Source organism: Nansenia antarctica, assembly GCF_963989245.1.
Source record: "Nansenia antarctica genome assembly, chromosome: 18".
Lineage (NCBI taxonomy): Eukaryota > Metazoa > Chordata > Actinopteri > Argentiniformes > Microstomatidae > Nansenia > Nansenia antarctica.
The window spans coordinates 4,931,321-4,941,320 of NC_137691.1; the positions used below are offsets into that span (position 1 = coordinate 4,931,321).

Below are 10,000 nucleotides of genomic sequence, written 5' to 3' on the forward strand. Positions count from 1 at the left end.
ATCTAGAACAAGGCTGCGTTCGTAAATTCGCTCTGGAATCTGATCACTGAGTACACTGGTCTACTTGCACTGGTACCATTGCTGCTTAATTTTTAATTAATTTTAATTTTGCCATTTAGCAGACGCTTTTATCCAAAGCGACTTACATTTACGAATTACAGGGACATTCCCCCTGGAGTAACTGAGGGCTAAGTGCCTTACCCAAGGGCACACTAGTAGTGGTGTGGCTTCAGGCGGGATTTTGAACTCACAACCTTCCGATCCCAAGTCCAACTCACTATCCACTACTAGACCACCACTATCCCTTACTGTATGTAGTCGTCTTTGTAGTGGTTTGGGGGAATACTACAGTTTGTCATATGACTGTACAGCACAGTATATAAGACGAGTATATAAGGCAAGTATTTTTGTGCTGGTGGGTGTGGTCCGACCGATTGGGGTGGGCCTGTCTGGGCCAAAAATGCCAGGGCCTAATTTTTGTCCCAGTCCAGCCCTGCCTCCCAGCTGTTTGGTGTCATCAACCACACCTACATAAGAGACTAATTACCTCCCAGCTGTTTGGTGTCATCAACCACACCTCCATAAGAGACTAATGACCTCCCATCAACCACACCTACATAAGAGACTAATTACCTCCCAGCTGTTTGGTGTCATCAACCACACCTACATAAGAGACTAATTACCTCCCATCAACCACACCTACATAAGAGACTAATTACCTCCCAGCTGTTTGGTGTCCCAGGTTTCAATTGGAGGCTTGTTCTCCTCAGACTGTCACGAAAAACCCAACTTTTCAACAACAACATTCAACCTTCAGCAAATAGACTATGGGACTTGTGACGGCTGCACCAAACCGCCGCACATGGTGTCAGTAGCAAACACACTTGCAACAACACACCTTTCCTTTGTTCATTCAGTTAGTTTAACATTTACGTTTCAGTACACATCACCACCACCCCATAACAAACAGACCTTGGTTTTGTTTCACACATGTTCAGTCCTTTATTGACAGTATTGATCACATGCTGCTAAATTCTGTCTTTCTCCTCCATGGTCCATGTGTCTCACAGGGAGTCGTCCGCCACCTCCTCTGGGCTCTAGGCAAGGACTGAGCGGCCATTTTGGACCCTGCTAAATACAGAGGGTGGGGGTGGTGGACTGTGCCATCTCCCGGGAGACTACAGGGGGAGGGATTGGTTTAGTTTAACTGTTTATATTATTTGTTTAACATTGGCATTATGTATGCAAGTCATTCAAATGGCATACATGTCTGTTGCATAACTTTATTGCTTGTGTTGAATTGTTTGAGTATAGTTGTTCATTTATGTATTAGTTTAATTAATTGATTCCCTGTATGATTTAAATGTACCTGACCAGGTCTATATATACCTTGAGGTCATCAGTGTCAGGAGGCTGGCAGGTGTGCTGACCCAAGGTAAGGGCATCATTAGCGTGTTTAGTTGAAGCCAACGGCCGTTTTATTTCTCTGTTTGACTGTTATTCTGTATTGTTGGTGTTTTATTCACTGCTCTGTTATTTGGCTACTTGATAATTGAGTGTGTATTGTTGGTGTTCTATTCAGTGTTAAGTTGGTGTTGGACAGTCACGTGCTCTGTTGAGAGGCAGCTCATAGTAGGCTAAGCATTGTTGCAGGGCTCTCCTGTGCACATGTATAGGCTAATGTATATATTTGAATTAAGTATAGATACATTTATTTATACACTTTAAATACATATATGAAATATGGCAGACTAAGGCAGGGTTGCATCAACATGGTTTAACTTTTAAACTGGGTTAAATCCAGGTTTATGTACTAATCCTGTTGCACTGAACTTTAAACCTGTTTTAAATGTAATTTACAATGAATCCTGGTTAAATCTAAACATTTGGCAGTCAGTTTAATTTCCATTCAAACCTAGATTAAATTCCAGTGTGTTGCACCAGTCATTTTAAACCTAGTCTTAAAATGGATTTGGAACAGTGATATGCATGGGCGGTTTTTGTTGTTGTTGCTCACACTGGCCCGGAAAGAAAGCACCCTTAAACCAGTTTAAACCTAGATTTACTAACCCTATCTTAAGTCTAAAACATAATTAATTGAATCCATGTTGGTGCAACCCAGCCTAAATTTGATATACTACTACAGTGTTAAGTTGTGTCCTATAATTTAATGTTGTCTCTCAGGTCTGCAGCATCTCAAGGCACCTGTTCTGGTCTGGAGAATCCCAGTCCTGGTGGAGACCTTATGGTAGGTGTCAATTTACCACCACACTGGACACATCTGTTTGTTCTAAAACCCCAAAATGGATACATTTCACAGGTATTGTAATAGTACAGTTTGTACTGATTGTCTGTAAACTGCTGTCTTGACTATTTGTCGATAGAATGCAGTAAGAGCAAAACATTGTAATACATTTTAGATATAGCTTCAATTCATGTCACCTTCAAATCATGAGAACAAGAATATATGGATAAATAAAAAGTAAAACAAAAGCACAGATAGTAAAAACATTGATACAAATGGTTAAAGATTATAATCTGGTTTAAAAGATCAGTGAGAGCTGAGAATTGTAACGCATGCCAACAAATCACCCTGAGATAGTAATTGAACCTGTATTTTGTTTCCAGGTCTTCAAATAATGACATATCGTAGACTGGGAAGCATCACCAGGTAGGAACATTGGTTTCAACCATGCATTCATGGATTGAACCTTTCTACCTAAAGCTGTGAGAGTAGAATGAGTAGGTTTTTTATTTTTTTTCTTATTTTTCTTACGGTGTATTTGGGAGTGACAGGGTACATCAAAGAATGCACCAGAATGTTTCATCCATAGTTCCATCCATAGTCCCGTAGTTTTGGTTTACTCTCTCTGCATAATTTCAGCACCCTTTTTCATCCATAGTTCCATAGTCCTGTAGTTTTGGTTTACACTGCATCATTTCAGCAAGACAGGGTAGGCAGGATAGGCATTTCAACAAGACGTTAGGGTAGCCATTTCAACAATACGTTAGGATAGTAATTTCAGCCAGATGTTAGGGTAGTTATTTTAGCCAGATTTTAGGGTAGTCGTTTCAGAAAGATGTGCTCATTTCAGCCAGATGTTAGGGTAGTCATTTCAGAAAGATGTTAGGGTAGTAATTTCAGCGAGGCCTTGGGTAGATAGGCATTTCAGCAAGGCCTTGGGTAGGCATTTCGGCATGGGTTTGGGTAGGCATTTAGCAAGGCCTTGGGTAAGCATTTTAGCAAGGCCTTGGTTAGGCATTTCAGCAAGGCATAACGTTTGCCACTGTGTTTCCAGACTCTTTCACGTCTGTCACATGTGCTCAGTGTGAACCTCTTCTTATCTGTGATGAGAACGGGGCACCAATGGCGAACATGCCAATTCTCCTGTTCTCTGGCAAATGACAATCGAGCTGCACCACTGTCCTAGGGGACTTACTGTTCTCCCTCTATGCCAAGTCTCTTGGCTCGGTAATCTCCTCACTTGGGTTCTTCTACCACAGCTATGCAGACGACACTCAACTCTTCCTGTCTCCCCCCCCCCCCGACCTACATGTGGCAACACATGTCTCTGTGTTTCTTGCTGACATCTCTACATGGATGTCAGCCCACCACCTCAAGCTCAACCTTAACAACACTGATCTACTCTTCCTCCCTGGGAAAGCCTGCCCTCTCCAAGACTTCTCCATCACAGTTGAGAACTCTACTGCAACCTCCTCCCAGACAGCCAAGAACCTTGGAGTGATCCTGGACAACCGCCCATCCTGTGCGTTTATTCTTCAGTTCTTTCATTCGTCCCTCAGTTGTTGTTTTCTGCCAGTTCTTCCATCTGTCCGTTCTTCATCTTTTTCATTCTTCTGTTTGTTCTCCTGTTCATTCTTCAGTTCTTTCTTTTGTGTAACTATTCTTCCGTTAGTTAGTTTTTGTTCTTCCTTGTTCATGTTTGTTCATTCGGCCGGCCCGGACTTTTGTGGCTCTAAGCAAGATTTTTTAAATAAAAGCAACAAAATTGCACATAACAAGGTCTATAAATAAACACAATGACAAAAGAACACCAATAAAAACACGTAAATAAAAATATTCAAAATAAATAAAGTGAACACAAAATGTTCTGTTAACTACAAAACAAACAGCGATAGACTACTGTAGAAGCTAAATAACAATTTACAACGGCAAAGTATTCAAAATAATGAAGTCAAAATGTAAACTTTAAAAGCAACAAACTTGCACATATCAAGGTCTAAGTAAAGACAATGACAAATGTACACCAATAAAACCCAAAATATTTGACAAATAAATAGCAATGAACAATCAATTTAAGAGTGCAAAATATTCCAAATAAATGAAGTGAACACTCCAAAATTGTTCTGTTAACTACAAAACAGCTATAGGCTACTGTAGAAACTAAATAACAATTTACAACTGCAAATTATTCAAAATAAGTCAACATTTAAACTATAAAAGCAACAAATTTGCACATAACAAGGTCTATAACTTAAGACAATGACAAATTAACACAAATAAACACCAAAATATTTTTTGACATGAATAGCAGTGAACAATCAATTTAAGAGTGCAAACTTTTCCAAATAAATAAAGTGAACCCTACAAAATAGTTAACGATGTTAACCACAAAACCACAGGCTACATGCTTTGGGCCGGCCCTGGTTTGTTCTTCAATTCTTTTCTTCTTCATTTCTTACATTCTTTCCTCTGTTAATTCTTTTATTCTTCCATCCTTCTGTTCGTCCATACTTGCTTCAGTGTTTTTGTCCATCTGTCCCTTCATTAGTTATTCCTTTAAAAAAATATATGTTAATCAATTTCACCTGCTTTGGTGCAAATGAAAGCAACAACAGGTGGACAGGAGAGGCAACAGCAAGATAACCCCCAAAAAGGAAATGGCCATGCAGGTGGTGGCCACAGACCATTTCTCTCCTTATCCTTCCTGACTGATTTTTGTCAAGTTTTTCTTTTTGCTAGTGCCCTTGTCACTGCTGGTAACATGAGGCACTGCCTCCAGCCCATTCGGCTTGCACAGGTAGTCCAGCCTTGCCAGGATGGCACATCAGATACCGGGAGGAGCACTGCCAGAGCCCTACAAAATGACCTCCAGAGGCTTACTTGTGTGCATGTTTCTGACCAAACTGACTCCATGAGGATGGCACGAGGGCCCAACGTCCTCTAGTGGGACTTGGGTATTGTTGTCTGAAGAAGGAAGATTTATAAACATTGGTGAAACGGTACAGTAGATGTAGTGTGTAGTAGATGTCTCAGGACAAATAGTATAGGGGGGAGCAGATGTCTCTGGAGACACAGTACAGTGTCTCAGGTGTAGAATGATTACTGAACTGGTCTCCATTGTCTCAGGTGTAATGATTATGAACTGGTCTCCATTGTCTCAGGTGTAGAATGATTACTTATGAACTTGTCTCAGGTGTAGAATGAACTGGTCTCCATTGTCTCAGGTGTAGAATAATTACTTATGCTGATTTGCTCAGATGGACCCCTCCCCCAGTTCCTGCGCCTCAAAGGTAATTTCAACATATACAATATTAACACAATTAAACCTTTACAATGTATATTTGATCCCCCACAGGGATATCCACCATACTCACAGCCCAGCACTGCATTTACATGTTTGGCATTTAGCAGACAACTTATTCCAAAGCAAATTACAATCATACATTTGACTAATATAAGTGAATCAATCATCTATCCAACAGTCATAGCAGGAAAAGTAATCTATGCATAGGCCAGGGGCCATTGGCAGTCGTAGTGCTAGAAGAACGTAGAATTATAGACATTGGTGAAATAGTACAAAGGCGTAGTAGATGTCTCAGGAGGAACAGTATGGGGGGGGGGGGGATGCAGGTGTCTCAGGAGACACAGTGCTGGGGGGTAGTAGATGTCTCAGGAGGAGCAGTTAAGGTGTAGCCTGAAGAGATGAGTCTTCATTATCTGACAGATGATGGGGTGTGACTCTGCAGTTCTGTCAGCCATGGAAAGTTCATTCCACCAGGGGCAGTGAGTATAGTGAAGAAATGTGACTGAGCAGCATCACTGCCACATTGGCGTAGAGGTGGTGGGGCCAGTCGGCCAGCAGAGGTGGAGAGCGGAGTGAATGGGCTGAAGTTACCCCCCCAAACTTAAGCCTGTTTACTCCACTCCTCCACCTCTGCTAGGGGACTGGTCCTGCCACTTCTATGCCAACGCTGCAGTCATGCTGCCCGGTCACATCGCTTCACTACACTCGCTCCCTGCTGGTGGAATGAGCTTCCCACAGTTTTCAGAACTGCAGGGTCACTCCCCATCTTCTGTCGGAGACTAAAGACCCATCTCTTCAGGTTACATCTTAACTGCTCCTCCTGAGACATCTACTACCCCCCCAGCACTGTGTCTCCTGAGACACCTGCTTTCCCCTCTACTGTGTTTCCTAAGATGTCTACTTTTCACTGTCTCAGGTATAGAATGATTACTTATGAACTGGTCTCCATTGTCTCAAGTGTAGAATGATTACTGCCCTGGTCAGGCACGTGCCGTGAGCTTTTAGATTGGGTAAGCATAAAATATAGAAATACACATAATTACACATACACGCTATCAGTGAACGCATGGTCTCCATTGTCTCAGGTGTAGATTGATTTCTTATGAACTGGTCGCCTTGTTTCAGGTGTAGAATGATTTCTTATGAACTGGTCTCCTTGTTTCAGGTGTAGAATGATTACTTATGCTGATTTGCTCAGACAGACCCCTCCTTCCAGTTCTTGTGTCTCAAAGGTAATTTCAATATATTTACAATATTAACACAATTAAACCTTTACAATGTATATTTGATTCCCCACAGGAATATCCACCATACACACAGCCCAGCACTGCATTTACATGTTTGGCATATAGCAGACACCTTATTCCAAAGCAACTTACAATCATACATTTGACTAAGTAAGTGAATCATCTATCCAACAGTCATAGCAGGAAAAGTAATCTATGCATAGGCCAGGGGCCATTGGCAGTCGTAGTGCTAGAAGAACTAAAGATTTATAGACATTGGTGAAATAGTACAAGTGGGTAGTAGATGTCTCAGGAGAAACAGTATGGGGGGGGGGGGATGCAGGTGTCTCAGGAGACACAGTGCTGGGGGGTAGTAGATGTCTCAGGAGGAGCAGTTAAGGTGCATCCTGAAGAGATGAGTCTTCATTATCTGACAGATGATGGGGTGTGACTCTGCAGTTCTGACAGCCATGGAAAGTTCATTCCACCAGGAGGAGTGAGTATAGTGAAGAGATGTGACTGGGCAGCGTGACTGCCGTATTGGCGTAGAGGTGGTGGGGCCAGTCGGCCAGCAGAGGTGGAGAGTGGAGTGAATGGGCTGAAGTTACCCCCCCAAACTTAAGCCTGTTTACTCCACTACTCCACCTCTGCTGGAGGACTGGTCCTACCACTTCTACACCAACGCGGCAGTCATGCTGCCCGGTCACATCTCTTCACTACACTCGCTCCCTGCTGGTGGAATGAGCTTCCCGTGGCTTTCAGAACTGCAGAGTCACTCCCCTTCTTCCGTCACAGACTAAAGACCCATCTCTTCAGGTTACATCTTAACTGCTCCTCCTGAGACATCTACTACCCCCCAGCACTGTCTCCTGCGACACCTGCTTTCCCCTCTACTGTGTCTCCTAAGATGGCTACTTTCCATTGTCTCAGGTGTAGAATGATTACTTATGAACTGGTCTCCATTGTCTCAGGTGTAGAATGAACTGGTCTCCATTGTCTCAGGTGTAGAATGATTTCTTATGAACTGGTCTCCATTGTGTTAGGTGTAGAATGAACTGGTCTCCATTGTCTCAGGTGTAGAATGATTACTTATGTTGATTTGCTCAGACAGACCCCTCCTTCCAGTTCTTGTGCCTCAAAGGTAATTTCAATATATTTACAATAACACAATTAAACCTTTACAATGTATATTCACCATACTCACAGCCCAGCACTGCATTTATATTTTGGGTGTTTAGCAGACGCCTTATTCCAAAGCAACTTACAATCATACATTTGACTAAGTAAGTGAATCATCTATCCAACAGTTATAGCAGGAAAAGTAATCTATGCATAGGCCAGGGGCCAATTAACTGGTCTCCATTGTCTCAGGTGTAGAATGATTACTGAACTGGTCTCCATTGTCTCAGGTGTAGAATAATTATGAACTGGTCTCAGGTGTAGAATGATTACTTATGAACTGGCCTCCATTTTCTCAGGTGAGGAGCTCTTTAGCTACACAGCTTCTCTGGTGAGGGATGGACGTATCCTTCTGATGTTGTAGAGGAAGAATCTGCAGGTGCGTGCTGTCGCTGCGATGTTCTCCGCACACGATAGGCAGTTGTCCAGGATCCCTCCAAGGTTCTTGGCTCTCTGGGAGGAGGTTACAGTAGAGTTCTCAACTGTGATGGAGAGGTTTTTGGAGAGGGCAGGCTTTCCCAGGGAGGAAGAGTAGCTCAGTGTTGTTCAAGGTTGAGCTTGAGGTGGTGGGCTGACATGCATGCAGAGATGTCAGCAAGAAACGCAGAGACACGTGTTGCCACATGTAGGTCGGGGGGGGGGGGGGGAGACAGGAAGAGTTGAGTGCCACCTGCCTAGCTGTGGTAGGAGAACCCATGTGAGTTGATTACCGAGCCAAAACACTTGGCATAGAGGGAGAACAGTAAGGACCCTAGCACAGTCGTGCAGCTCAATTGGCATTTGCCAGAGAACACCAGGATTTGCAGTTTCGTCATTCGCGCCCCGTTCGCTTCACAGAAGAGAGCAGGTTCACGCTGAGCACGTGTGACAGACGTCAAAGAGTCTGGAGACGCCTTGGCGAACGTTATGCTGCCTGCAACATCATCCAGCATGACCGGTTTGGCTATATGGCGCGATTCCGAGTTGTTGTAATGTTGTTGAAAAATGTATGTAATTGTATGTTTTTGATATATGCCTAATAAAGCTGCCTCCTAAAATCCAACCCCTCGTCCACGTCGTAGGAGGCGGAAACGGATAAGTTACAGGTGACATTAGGCTCACTAGGAGCAGCACCTGTGATTTACCTGGCAAACGGGGCACTGGTGTTGTATGTTTACATTTTTAAGAAATAAATACAGTTGAAGACAAAAAGGATAAATGTTATATTTTCTGACCAACCTGTGAGGTTTAATATCAAGTCTTAAATATGTTTATAAAGCCAAGTCTTAAATATGTTAAGAAAGCCAAGTCTTAAATATTTTCAAGGCAAGTGAAGTCTTAAATATTGGGACTCAGTGGTACAAAGTCCTTCAGCATTTTTATTAAGGCAGTGGAACCTACATTTCGGTTTAGGGGATAGAACCTCACTTGTGTGACTGTTATTAAATGTTTTATCTATTTATTTCTTACATTTGCTTCTCTTCTTTTATTGCATTTTATCTTTACTTCTTTTTACTGTTTTATCTAGTTCCCCTGCTTTGATATTGATTTTATGCTTGTAAATGTTTTTTATATTCACTTAATGTTTTTATCCCTGTTGTAAAGCACGAGCTGCATTTCTTGTGTGAAAGGTGCTGTATAAATAAAGCTTTACTTACTTACTAATGTACTCACGGAGGCGCTACAAGTAATTGTCCACAAAGACTAAAACGCTTCACCAACAGCTTTTTCCCCATAGCCATCAGGACTCTGAACGCCTCCCTCTAGCCCTCTCCTCACTGTCATGACCGACATGCATACCATGATTGTCTGTTGTTTTATTTATTTATTTTCTCTGATGTTGTCTAGTGCACTTCCTTGTTTTTGTCATTTGTGTGCTGCAGTGATTAATATGCTGTACTGAGAACATATTCCACCGGCTCTGGTCGTGTGGCTAATAAACTATCCATCTAGTTCAAGTTGATTGTGATATGTATTAATACAATGCCATTCTTCAGCCTCGTCTCTCTAGTATCACACACAACAAACAGTCCACAATACAAACAAAACAACAATACAGTACAAGGT

The 10,000-nt window shown here is 42.3% G+C and overlaps 1 protein-coding gene across 1 annotated transcript in view; it reads right to left on the reverse strand.

Moving 5' to 3' along the window:
- The window catches only part of slc4a8 (solute carrier family 4 member 8), a gene marked incomplete at both ends in the record, with an annotated part of 80,288 nt that overhangs the window by 33,638 nt on the left and 36,650 nt on the right, over positions 1 to 10,000 (reverse strand).